This window comes from Triticum aestivum, chromosome 4A (genome assembly GCF_018294505.1).
Source record: "Triticum aestivum cultivar Chinese Spring chromosome 4A, IWGSC CS RefSeq v2.1, whole genome shotgun sequence".
Taxonomy (NCBI): domain Eukaryota; kingdom Viridiplantae; phylum Streptophyta; class Magnoliopsida; order Poales; family Poaceae; genus Triticum; species Triticum aestivum.
Window position 1 is genome coordinate 27,836,684 of NC_057803.1, and position 12,865 is coordinate 27,849,548.

Sequence of the window (12,865 nt, forward strand, 5' to 3'; positions counted from 1 at the left end):
AGTCTTCAAGGGCCTAGCTAGCTATACGCGTCCTCCAAGGTAAAAAGTACTCCTACTAGTACTACAAAGTATACTACTAGTACAACAATGAAAGAGAAGGCGAGAGGGTTAAAAAATGGAATACCTGGGTAGATGGTGATGGTCCGATCATGGTAGATTATGTGACCATGTTGCACATCAGTGGTACCATGGGTAACGACTGCTAAGATAGTTGATCGCAATATGCCAAAGTCAGCTACAAGGTTCCAGGTTAGACCGAATCACGGATGCAAATGCACATCCAGGATCGCCGATCTTATTTTGATCGGGGGATGACTGGTCCCTGCAAAATAATGGAGTACCGTTAGGGATGCAAATGATGGTTTGTGCATTTCGTTTGTAATCTCCCGTACCGTAGGATGTCAACCAGATAAACAAGTCCCCTGGCTAGTCACCGCGAAGATGTGGCCTAGATGGTGCACGGCGTCTTCGAACGTGTAGTGGTACAAATCTGCCGCCACCAACATGCGCCAGCCTCTGCCGTTACTGCCTCCTGCATTGATTGCAATCCTTATGTCGAACACCGTGATGAGATAGTAATCGTTGTAGCCGCATCGCTTTGTCGGTGGGTCCGCAATTGCTATCTTCTTCAATCTCATGTAGGCATCATCATACGTATTCTTGCCCAGCCAGTCCGGAAGGCCGATCCCAATGGTGGAGAAGGGGTCTACCGGAACGGCCGCACTGCTGTGGATGTCGTGCAAAATGATGGTGGTATCCGGCCGGAGGTATGCAAGCCAATCTTTGTTGGCACCGACCCAGACCTATATATAAGATGGTGGGCAGCGGAGAAATTACGGGATGGAAATGGAATAACTATGTACTACATGATCAAACTCCATTACTGACCTGCTCATCGGACAAAATCCGACTACCTCTCAACATCAGCAACTCTAGCAGAGTCAACGTGCAACCATGGCCAGGGAGCGGTGGACTGTTCGAAGGATTGTCCCATAGAAGAACCTTCTCCTCGAGGATGCATGGAAGACCAACAAGCATTGCCTGTTTAAGTAGCGTCTTGAAAAAGTTGGTGCAGGAAGCACTGAGTCTTGCGGCGGTGAGGACATCGGAGCGGCGTGCGATTTCTCCCACAGGATCGTCGTCCAAGGTCTCCCAGCCCCGATGAGGAGGAGAACCGCCTGGCGAATCCATGGGAGCAGCGACGAACTGCCTTCTCCTCAGGGGTCGGGAACTGGCGAGGAGGAGATAAGAGCGTAGTAACCGCAGGGCCTCATCCCTTCCAACTATAGATCGTTCCTCAGCGAAGGGGTGAGGCTATTATTTACTAGTACTCCATCCGATTTTTTTTACTCTGCGCATAAGAGCAGACCCGGATACCAAGGCAGGGGCTTGCTGCATGCTTTCTGGACGTAAATACCCCTGGCGCATGGATGGGAGGAGTTAGCAGCTATAAATGCCCCATGCAGCCCATTGGCTGTCCGCCCGCGTTCTCCTCTCTCTGCATGCTGCATGGATGTCTCCCTCTCTCTCTCACATGACTGCATGCGGTGGCATTGGCCTATGAGAAGCTCGCGTGGAGATAGCAATCTTCTCTCCAGAAGTGATTTTTTTGAAAGAAAGGGATTATGGAACGTTATGGGATTGCATTATACTGTAAATAATAGCACTAGTAAGAAATTTTTGGCACTAGGTAGTAGTTTTTGGCGTGGATTAAGAAATTTTGGGTATGTTTTTGCCATTTTTTGTACATGCCAACTAGTGTCAAAAAACGTCTTACATTATGTGACGGAGGAGTACATACTTGTACTGTAGCAGTACTAGTACTACTTTTCTCAACTAGGTGTACTATACTTCTAGTCTAGTATAGTGCACCTGTTTTGAACTCTTGAATCTCAGGGCCAAGGAGCTACAGTTGGAAGTGGAGGGTACTACTGTTCTCTAGAACCATCGCTGTACTATCAATGCAGGGGAAGTACACTTACGTAGTGGCCTAGTGGGTACTCTCGGTGCTCTATTCAGCCGCTCCTCTCACATAGCTAGCCTACTCAGCCGCTCCTCTCACGCACACACTAGCAGCCTATTTATCAGCGACGGTTACTGAGGGGGCAGAACATTTGAGTTATTTGATACAACGATACTAGGCTTTTCGCTTCCATTTGTGGAGGTGTAATGGATCTCGTCGAACTTTGTTAGTAGTTCCTTCTTTATGAATGAGATGAAGCAAAGCTTTTGCCTCCGTTTCAAAAAAACACGGCAAGAGGAATTTCTTTTATAGTAGAGCCGATAATGGAGTGAAGTCCATGCATGCAACGCCACAAGCTACAGAGTAGTAGTAGAGCACTTTACGTACAGAGCCATATTGCACAGTTCCCAATGCCCCGCCAGGCTTTTCCGGCTCCTCGAGCTTAATTGGGAGGCGCTAGTTTAAATATGCTACTAGCTGGAAGCTGCAAGCGAGGTGCGACTAGGGCGAGCACGCGAGCCACAGGATGCTGGGAAGGAAAACCCGTTCACGTGGCTAGGCTGTCCAGTGCACCCAGATTGTGGGGCCGCACGTCCGTTTGACTTCAAAACTCAAACTACCCGTGTAAAATATTGGCTCGCAGCGAAGTGTAGTAGTACTATTTTTTAAAAAAGGCCGCCGTGCGTTCGGCCAGGATTGAACCCACAAAACGAGGTATACACTCCCGCGACCACTAGTAGTACTCGTTGGAGTACAACGCAACCTAGAATCGCCTTTTGTCGCTAGTAGTACGTACACTGTTCCTTACAAGAAACCCCTAAGAGCATGGTTAATAGTATAGCCAGCTGCTGGCTATAAGCCAGTGCCATGTCATCTACAGCCCATCTTATAGCCAACATGTAATAGTAGTTTATTTCTTATAGCCCGCTGACTCAGCTCTATTGTACTTGCTCTAATAATGCAAGAAACCACTAAAATGCCAAGAAACTACTACCACTTGCATACGTGGCAGACTTAATATAAGACTACCTTATCAACCATTGTACATGCTCTTACCAACAAAAATCCTCGAGTGACCTCCTACCTCCGACCCGTCCACCTAGTCATCCTCGGCCATGGGACGCAGCTACCACCACCGGCAGAAGGCGAGGTCAAAACCGCCGGCGGTGCGGAGCCCATGTTGCGACAGCCCGGATGCCAGCTCCGTCCGGCGCTCGTGGCTGCTAGCTAGCCAAGATAGCTCCGTCCAGCTGCTTGTCTGCAAGGTTTGCTAGCTAGATTGGCAAGGCAGCGCGGCGGCTTGCTCGCGCGCGCCGCGCTAAGGCCAGCCATCTGGCTCGAGCGAAGGCCAGCGCGGCGGCTTGCTCGCTCGTGAGTCACGCTCGGGCCAGCCTGCCAACCCGTGCAGAGGCCAGCGCGGCGTCCGGCCCGTCCGGCGGAGCGGCGGCCAACTCGCTCACCACCGACGCCATCGACGAACACGCATCAGTACGGTTTGAAGTAATGTTCAAGAAAAATAATGATTTGAGGGGGAATAACAGGATATAAGGTCAGAAGTGGGTCCCTCATGTCAACGGTCAAACAAAATGTGTTGGTTTAAGCTGCCTCGTCAGCACGGATATGTGGGCCAACCCTGTCATAAATGGGTTTAAACGAACCTAATCGGTAGGAGTACTAGGTAGTTTTTGGCGTGGATTAAGAAATTTTGGGTATGTTTTTGCTATTTTTTGTACAATAGATTCCTCCTAGGGCTGGTTGAAAGTGGTAGTTTTTTGTTAAATACTCTACATATTGTAAGTAGGAGTGAAAGTTAAGCTTTGGAAGCCAATAAGCAAGGCTAGTTACATAGTGCATATGTGTACATGATTGAAAGTAAATATCAACCATGAGTGACTAATATCTTGATGGAAAACTCAAAACTATAGAATACTAGGAAAAGAAATGCATGGTTGGAAATACTAGCAATGTTCATGTCCGTTGCAACGAATCATAATTAGAATAATACTTATTCACAAACTTGGTACAAAACACTCTAATTTTGATATACATATGTCACTAGAGATATATTATGTTTCAATTAGAATATATTCCTTGGGCTGTTTTGGTTAGGTCAGGGAGGGATGTTGTTGGTTTTAAGATACTAATTATGAGTTTTTCTGCAGATTGGTAGACAAGTGGGATGTTGGTGAGAAAAGGCAACAACTTACCTCACAATCATTAGATGTAGATCTAATGGTGAGAAACGATGGATGGCAGACACACCAGCATCACCAACTTAGTCTTGTGTAGGAGTACTAGCAAGATCCGTGCATTGCACGGAACATCAAGATGCATTTTTTTATGAAACACTTGTTGTGATTGACCCTAGCGGGAGTAATCCCATGTGTAAAAACTAATGATATCTTGAGAAATATGAGATAAGGTGAAGAGGAGTGGGGTGTGGTGGTGGTTGGTGGTCGAACTGAGCGGAGGCATGGGGATTGACAACGCCGGCAGCGGCCACCAGGCCAGTTTGTTCGAGAGGCTTCCTTTCTTAATTGCTCAACAATGAGGTTTGTTGGAGATAAGGATGAACGAGGGAAGGCCTTGTCTGGAAATGTGGAGAGGGGTGCGGGTATCTTTTAGTTTAATTTCCATCCGTCAGATATATATCGGACTGTCTATATTGCAAGATGGCACACGTACCATCATCACCAACTCGGTTTTTTTATAAGAGAAGAAATATAAGTATGGAGATACAAACGTATTATCGATACTTGCTTCCGTAAACTAGCATCTACATTCTATTCAACGCCTCGGCATGTGGGCCCTTAGCACAATGACTTCTCGACTGTGTAAAACAAAGATTTTCCCGTCGCCGACAAGGAGGGGGTGACAGTGCGCGCTTTTTGGCTTGCTCTAGTCCTAGTAGTCATACTAGGTGGTCTAAGCACGTGTAGATTTATTCTTTTTCACGTCTCGTGTTCGCCATACTGCCACGACTGTTCATGAATAGACGGTAAGTTATTCACGGGGAAACCCTTGTTGAGCGTATTTGCGAGAGAGAGAGAGAGAGTGCGTGTGTGATATGTTAGAGACTGAGGCAATGATAACAGATTCTTTGTGTCTATGTGTGTGGAGGATAGAGAGAGACATGTACATGGGGCTTTGTGTTGTGTAACATGGAGACACATATACATAATTAGAGAGTGAGTGTGTGAGATACACATGCAGACATGAGGAGAGATGAGGATCCAGGTAAATGGGTGTTTGTGCGTGTCTGTGTGTGTTTGTGCACGCATTTGTGTGTGAGAGGGAGCGAGTGTATGTGGAGTAGAGAGACCACTGATGATGTAAACCTAGTATAAGGGAAGGGGGAATGGTGTGACATGTGTAGTAGCAAGATAGCACGGGTGCGAGCGGGGGGATAGACTATTTGGAAGAGACATCGAGTGTGTGTGGGGGAGAGGGGTGTGAGAGCGAGAGAAAGAGAGAGCTAGCGTCGGAGAGAGAGAGAGAGAGGGCGAGAGGGGTTGTTTGTGTCCATAAATGGCGTTTAGATAGGGAGACAATGTTGATGTTGTCCGAAATTGGCCTATGAACGGAGACGCAAGGGAAGCGAGTCATCGTGTGTGTGTGATAGGGACTTCATGAGAGAGCTACAATAGATGGTGTAGAGAACAATGTGCGAAATCGAGAACGATTATACATTAGGGAGCTATGCAAAAAAGTCATAACATATATGTATACAGGGAAGGAGCTGGGGCGGGTCCGCATGTGGGAGAGATAGAAAGAGGAGAGTGGTGCACAAGGAGACAAAGTGTGCTTGTTTATAGTGGGGGTGGTGTGTGAGGTGAGTGCGCGAGAACCACATAACTAGGGAGATAGACGTTTGGGGGCGACATTTTGTGTGTATGGGAAATATACACTCTACATAGTGCGTGTGCTTGGGTAAGAGAGATAGCGGGAGACCTAGAGAGTGAGGGAAGAGATGTGTGCATGCCCGAGAGACAAAGTGATAGAGACCTATGTTGGGGTCCGAACTTTACAAGAGAGAGGGGTGTTAATGTGCTCGTGTGTTGGTGTTTGGGGCGAGAGAACAACTTCTCTCTCTGTGTGTGTGTGTGTGTGTGGTGGGGGGGGGGGGTTGACTTCAGATAAAGAGTGAGGTGTCTATATTTGAGGGACTTTAGCGTAATTGAGATATTGTGCACTCATGGTTGGTCAATTTGTTTCACAGTTTGTACTATGAGATAATGATACTTTTGAACATGCGTGATATACCTTGATGTACCAGAATTACAAACCTAAGATTGGAATTTTGGATTTCGACTCCATCATTAGCTTTTGTAATTCATTTAAACGGAGGTACATTTTTTAAGCCGGGATTTTGTGATTTCAAATTCATATATCAAACCTAGAGATATACACATACGGGCATGTTCAAACTTTATAATCATCCACTTTATTCATACACATACACATTTTTGCTTTTGTCATCATATTTAGGATAAACACATTTGGAATTTCATTTGAATTGGACCGTATGATGGTATTTGCTTGTAGTAGCTGAATGATCCATATTTGAATTGAATGGACAATCTAAGTTTCGAGTTGGAGACATTGATTTTCAGAACTTGCACAATTTTTTGCGTGCAAAACAAGCAAATTGTCGGCCATGATATCATAGTCGGCCGTATGAGAGCAGAATACTTATAATTTTAGGTGCCAAAAGCTTTCAAACTTCCCGCTCACATCAAAATATCACGCGCCCCAAAGTTTAGCCCTGCGATATTCCTGTTTTACCCCTGCCACATGAACGGAAAAGGGCTGCTTTGGTAACTCCATTGTTTTCCCCTCTTTGCCCCCAACATTCTTCCCTAGAGCCCCTCCCCTTCCCCTCCCCGACCCCCAACCACGGCAAGCCGCCGAATCTAGTCCTCCGCCGCAGCGGTGGACCTCACACCCCGCCGGATCTACCTTCCGCACCTTGGAACCCCCAACTGCCAACTCACCACTTCACTGGAGCCACTTCAGCGACTGGCTTGTCCACCGCTCCAGATCTCCTTGACCGCCATCATGGTCCACCGCACCGGATCTGCTTAACCGGCGCCCTCGTCCACCACAGCGTAGGCCCTTCCCTGACTACCTCGTCCTCCCCTTCGTTGGCCCTTCATACAAGCCCTCATCCGCCGCAATAGATCCGCCTCACCGAAAGCACTGTACAACGCGCCCGCCAAAGCCTTCATCCACTGCACCAGACCCGCTCCACGGACGCCATATTCAACTCCACCGCCCTGCTTTACCGACGCCGCAGCCTCATCAGGTTATTTCGATTTGTACTCCTTCGGGTTTTCTCTTTATCGTGCAACTGTTCACTTACCACAGATGAGCTTTGTTGTATGTCGATAGGCACCGCAACCGTAGCACCGGAGCTGCTTCAGCGACGGTGACAGCCGGCCCAAACTCAATCGCAACACAAGCACCATCGACGATCCTTAGCTATCAAGTATGACAACGATACCCATACGGCACCGAGAATCAGGTACTATTATCCAACGGCCGGCGCCTACGTTCACTTTCCTAGCATAAGCACCGCACCTTTGAATTTCTTCAGGGCATCATTCAGTTTTTCATGAGACGCGTTATTCTGCTTGCACCTGTAGGGCCATACTTCTGGCAGTGAACATGTTACATGTGCTAAATTACATACCAGTGCACATATAGTTAATATGCTTTAGTTTTGTTCTGATGCCACCTGTTGGTTCCATCAGACTACTTAATGTTCTCTATGCTTAATTACACATCAACAAACTAGCATGTGGTTCCGCTGCTTTTTGTTCGTTTTACCCTACATTTTCTGATGCTAGCTATTACATCACTGCTCCGAGCCTCTGTTCATTACTTGTTTGTGTGTTCTTGATCTTCCCAAGTTGCATGACTAATTTGATGCTTCTATTAATTATGGAGCTGCCAACCCCATCAAGCAAAATATTTGTTCTTTTGGGGCTGGCACCTCGAACAAGCATAAAAATAGAGGGAAGCAGATATACTCCCTCCGATTCTATTTACTATGCCCATAACTCTTGACCCGCATACCAAGGAGGGCACTGGTTTAATTTTTCTGGAGTAATTTGCCAATTAATTAGGGCAGAGGCGGATGGGGTGGGGCACAAAAGGAAACCAGCGCTAGGAATCGGCAACGCGCAGACTGACACGAGAAAACTGAGAAAAAGTTATACGCAAAGTAAAAAGAATCGGAGGGAGTATTGTCGTGTATGCACACACCCTTCTTTCATTAGTTTAGATGAACCATTGATGATCAATTCGGACCAGTGCATGCAATTAAAATTAATTTTACCTAAATAGATGGTGCAGAATAAACTACAACAACTAGATTTGCAACCACGGGATGCTGACGATATCTTCAAAGAACATTGCAACAGCAGCTAGGCTTCACAACAACATATGGTAAGCCAGTGTGTTTTAGTACATGTGAAATGTAATGCGAGTGGGTTGCTTTCTTGGCTTGTGCCCTCAACGTGTAATCCTACCGAATTACAGAAAGTTCAGTTGTCTGCTTTGCTATATTGGTTGATTCGAATGCTTATTTATTGTTACGCTATACCTGAGTTGGCCAATATGTCAGCAGTGCCTGCTGTACTATCGTAAAGAAATGCATGCCTATTTCATTTGAGTCCTTAACTTTTCCTCTCAACTTCATCACATGACTGTCTTCGTAGTTTATATGAGGCCACACTGTTAACTGCTTTCTCAGATTATTTCAACTACTTAGATGCCTTGGCAACTTAAATATAGCGGTTGTACACTCCCTTTTAACTAGGGATGTCAACTGGGTCCGGTTTAATCCCGATTAAACTCCACTAGTGGTATGATAGTTCGAAAGAGTTTTTGTTTTTTGAGGAAAATGAACTAGGGAGGTAGCAAAAACTAACTAGATGGGACTGGCGGATTTCGTTTATTTGCCACTTACATCCCTAGTTTCATCTTACCATTTTAATTTCTTTTCGGCTGATGCTGCTTCGAACCATTTAAATATAGTTTGCCATGCTCGGCAATAATTCGTCCGTCGTTTACCATGTAAGCTTACTTCCTGGATCATACGATAACTATCTCTTACTGATGTCCAGCGGAAACCTTTCAGGATGCCGTTCACACTAGGACACAATGTACAACCCCAGAATCTATTTGTGGAAGCAGTGTGCCATCCATGTTACCAGATGGTAGCAGTTCAGAGGCAACACCGCAGGAGAGCAGTCTGAGCACATATATTATAGTGCTTGAGGCTCTACTAGAGGCAGAAAGACATGGTGTGGCTGCCATGAATGAGGTAATATTTATCTTGAGGCTGGAAATTACGAAATTAGCGGCACGCATTATGCAAGCAACCCAAGAATTGGAGGAAGTAAGAATGTTGCATTTGAAGACGGAGGAGGTCCTGCTGTTTCTGCTATCTGAAGCCCAAGATAATCCCGGTTCTTCTTTAGATACTAGTTCAAATTTTCATTAGATTATTGTACTTGCATGTTGTGTCATGTCTCTGAATGGATTATGTTGCAAGACCCCCTATGTTGTCCATGTGTTGTAATGATCCGAATTTTTTAGGCGAGGTAATCCTCAGAACTTGAATGATTGACATAAGGTGAACTGTTTGTCGTGTGAGCCTATTGTATTGGATGAAATAACTGTTTGACTCAGAGTGTATCCAACCTACTGAATTCGAAGATCACGGAATTTCTAAATCATAATCATATATAAAGGTGGAATAAATCTTTGTTGTGGTTTTGAAGAAATAAATAACAAAACATATAATTATCTATGGATATTCGTAATCGAATACAAATTGGATTTGAATTTAGTTTGCCAGGTCCCAGGGCAAACGTGAATGCTAATTCTCCCAAGTTTTGAACGAAGCGGCTAAACACCCACTATAATTTGTGGGCTGCTCGAAGCAAGTGTTTGCGAGATGGAAATTACTATCTACCCCTGACACTTGACATCCTTATCGACAGGATTTACACTGCTGTCGATAGGGGCAGACTAGTAACTTCAATCAGACGTGACACGACGGCCTCTGAGCCCATTCAGACACGACGGGTGCCAAACGTGGGCGGCAAAACACATTTGATTCAAGCTCGTCCGAAAGACATGTGTCTCTTCCTCCATTTCCCCAATCATACACGGTGGGCGGCAAAACAAACTCTCCTTGTCCGAAATTGATGTAGGCTTATATTTTAACTAGGGGCAGATGTGTAACTTCCATCAGATGTGACACAATCGCCCTACCTATCACCCCCGTTCATACACCGTGGGCGCCAACCGTGGGCGGCAAAACACCCTCTCCTCGCCCGAAATAGTTACCGGCAAATATGTGGGACATGCGAGATTACCGTCCTATCCCCAACCGACGCGATGTCCGAAATTTTAAATGGGGGATAAGTTCGTAACTTTCCCCCATTTTAGAGAAGCACGTCCCAAAGTTTGAGATCCCCCTCCCCTCCATTTCCCCATTCATACATCGTCGGTGGCACGACAACCTCCGCACTACGGCCAGCCTCCTCCGTCAGCCACCCCATCCTCCACCTTGCCGGAGCCGCTACCCCTACCCCGTCGTCCACTGCAAGAGATGGACGACTCTCATCCATGATGCTGGACCAGCATCCTTTCATCGCCTCCTCTCGCTTCATCGGCGCCGTCTTCCACCTTGCCGTTGCCGCTCCTACGACCGCCTCATCCACGACAACAGGATATATCCCCCGACCCGGCCGTCTGCCGTCTAAAATCTTCTTCCCCGCCGCCGACAGCCATCGCACCCGCAGCACCCTCAACGTATCAGCATAGGCCTACACGACGTCGCAAGAGAGGTGGTACTCTTCCATATGTGCTTAAGTTATTGATCTCACCTAGAAAATAGATCGTAATTTGTTTACTGTACTTTTCTTGTCAGTACCAAATTGTAGTGGCTAGTTGAAAGCAAACATTGGTTTCGAAGTAGCTTTGTTCGGTTTGCATCTTCAGATCTGCCATGGCACGGGCACTATACTCGTAAAGCTTATGGTTTCCCCCCTTTATATTCACTACCATCATCGTAGGTGCTTCGTGTCATGCTAGCACTGCTCCTCAAGACCTCAACCCAAAGCTTATGTGTTGAAATACGAATCTGATATGATGCTCATATCACTAAAACAGAGAACGTTTAATTGGTCACCTAATGTTCCTATATTCGTTTCAAAAAGCATGTGCGCCACCCACTGGTCCAACTAGTTCCACTTTCCTGATTTTTCTCTTGATGCTTAGGGTTTTCCCCTTTTATCTACTCTACTATGATCTGCGTTGGTGCTTTCTGTCGTACTAGCATTACTCCACCCTTCAAGCTAAACAACACAACACTCAGAATTCAAAAGCTTAGTTGTTCAAATATGATTGTGATATGATACTGATATTAGTTAACCGACACATTTAATTGGTTAGCTAAAGGTCCCACTTGAGTTCCCAAATGCATGTCGCAACATATAGAGAGACAGCATAATTGCATTTCTTTGTCACTTGTTGACCGTACTTTCTTGTCCATACCAAATCTTAGTTGTTATTTCAAAGCAAACATCGGTTGCTAACTACCCTTTGCGCGGTTTGCAGCTTCAGATCTGCCATCCCACTACCACGGTCAACACTGCACTCATCATGCTTATGTTTTCCCCATTTTATGATGACTACAATCAGTCTACGTGGTTCATGTCGTAATAGCACTGCTCCACCCATCGAGCTAAACAAGCTTAGTTGTACAAATTCATATCTGATATTATTGTTGATATTAGTAAAACTGAGAGATGTTTAATTGGTTAGCTAAATGTTCCTACTTTAGTTTCGAAATGCATGTGAACCACATATGGAGAGACCGGAAAGAATAGTATTTCTCTATGCGCTCTGGTTCACCATGGGTGGCCAACCGACATTGTATTAAAAGACTTGTAATATCTTCAATCTGCTTGCTCTTCTGCTCTTCTTTAAGATGATACTCTTCTCTTGCGGTCGACTGGTCAGGTCGAGTTGTAATCCCGTAGTATATTTTGAATCTGTCAGGTCAGGTCGACTTGTTCTTCTTTACTATATGTTGAAGCTATCATTTGCGAAGTGTCATCACTTCTGGAGCTCTCATATTTTGAGTAGTAGGCCACATTATATTAATGCACACAATAAATTACAACATGCATGGCATCTTTTAAAAGAATTGTAGAGATAGCACAAAGGGGTTTACAGGGAGGCATTATTGGATTAGAATCACTTCTGCATTACAAAGAAAATCTCACTTGTTTTTATGTTTTCATGCATGTCAGATATTGAACATTATCAAAATGAATATGAGAATGGGTGCACGAGAGGAATATTGCAGAATGATCCACTGCCTAACAAACTTGGCATGGTGGAGGATGGCCTATCTTATTCACCCATCAAGGTGCTTGCTCTAACTTTGCAAAGTTGTATTGGTCGCACATATTTTTCTTCTGACCTCTTGCATTACTTCTACTTTGTTACACCATTTGCTTAGTTTAAGCATCATATATGAGTATATGCCATACCTATCCATTTTCTGTACCTATTCCATGTGTCATCACACTATGTTTTCCCAGTCAAATGTTGTTCTTTCATAATAGGTGTCCAAAAGGAAGAGGGTGAGTGTAGGTCGTCAAGGAGTACAAACTAGGTATTTGGAAAAGGTAGTGATACCTGTTAAATCAGATAGATCAGCAGCCATAGAAAACACAGGCCCAACTGTACCACACTTTACCCCTACTCCAGTGGCCAAACCCCTATTAGAACAGCTGGGAGCCCAGCGTCAGGTGATGTCTATGATATCAATTCAAAATTTGAACTCCTAAATTTCTGCTTGTGCCTTACCTTCTC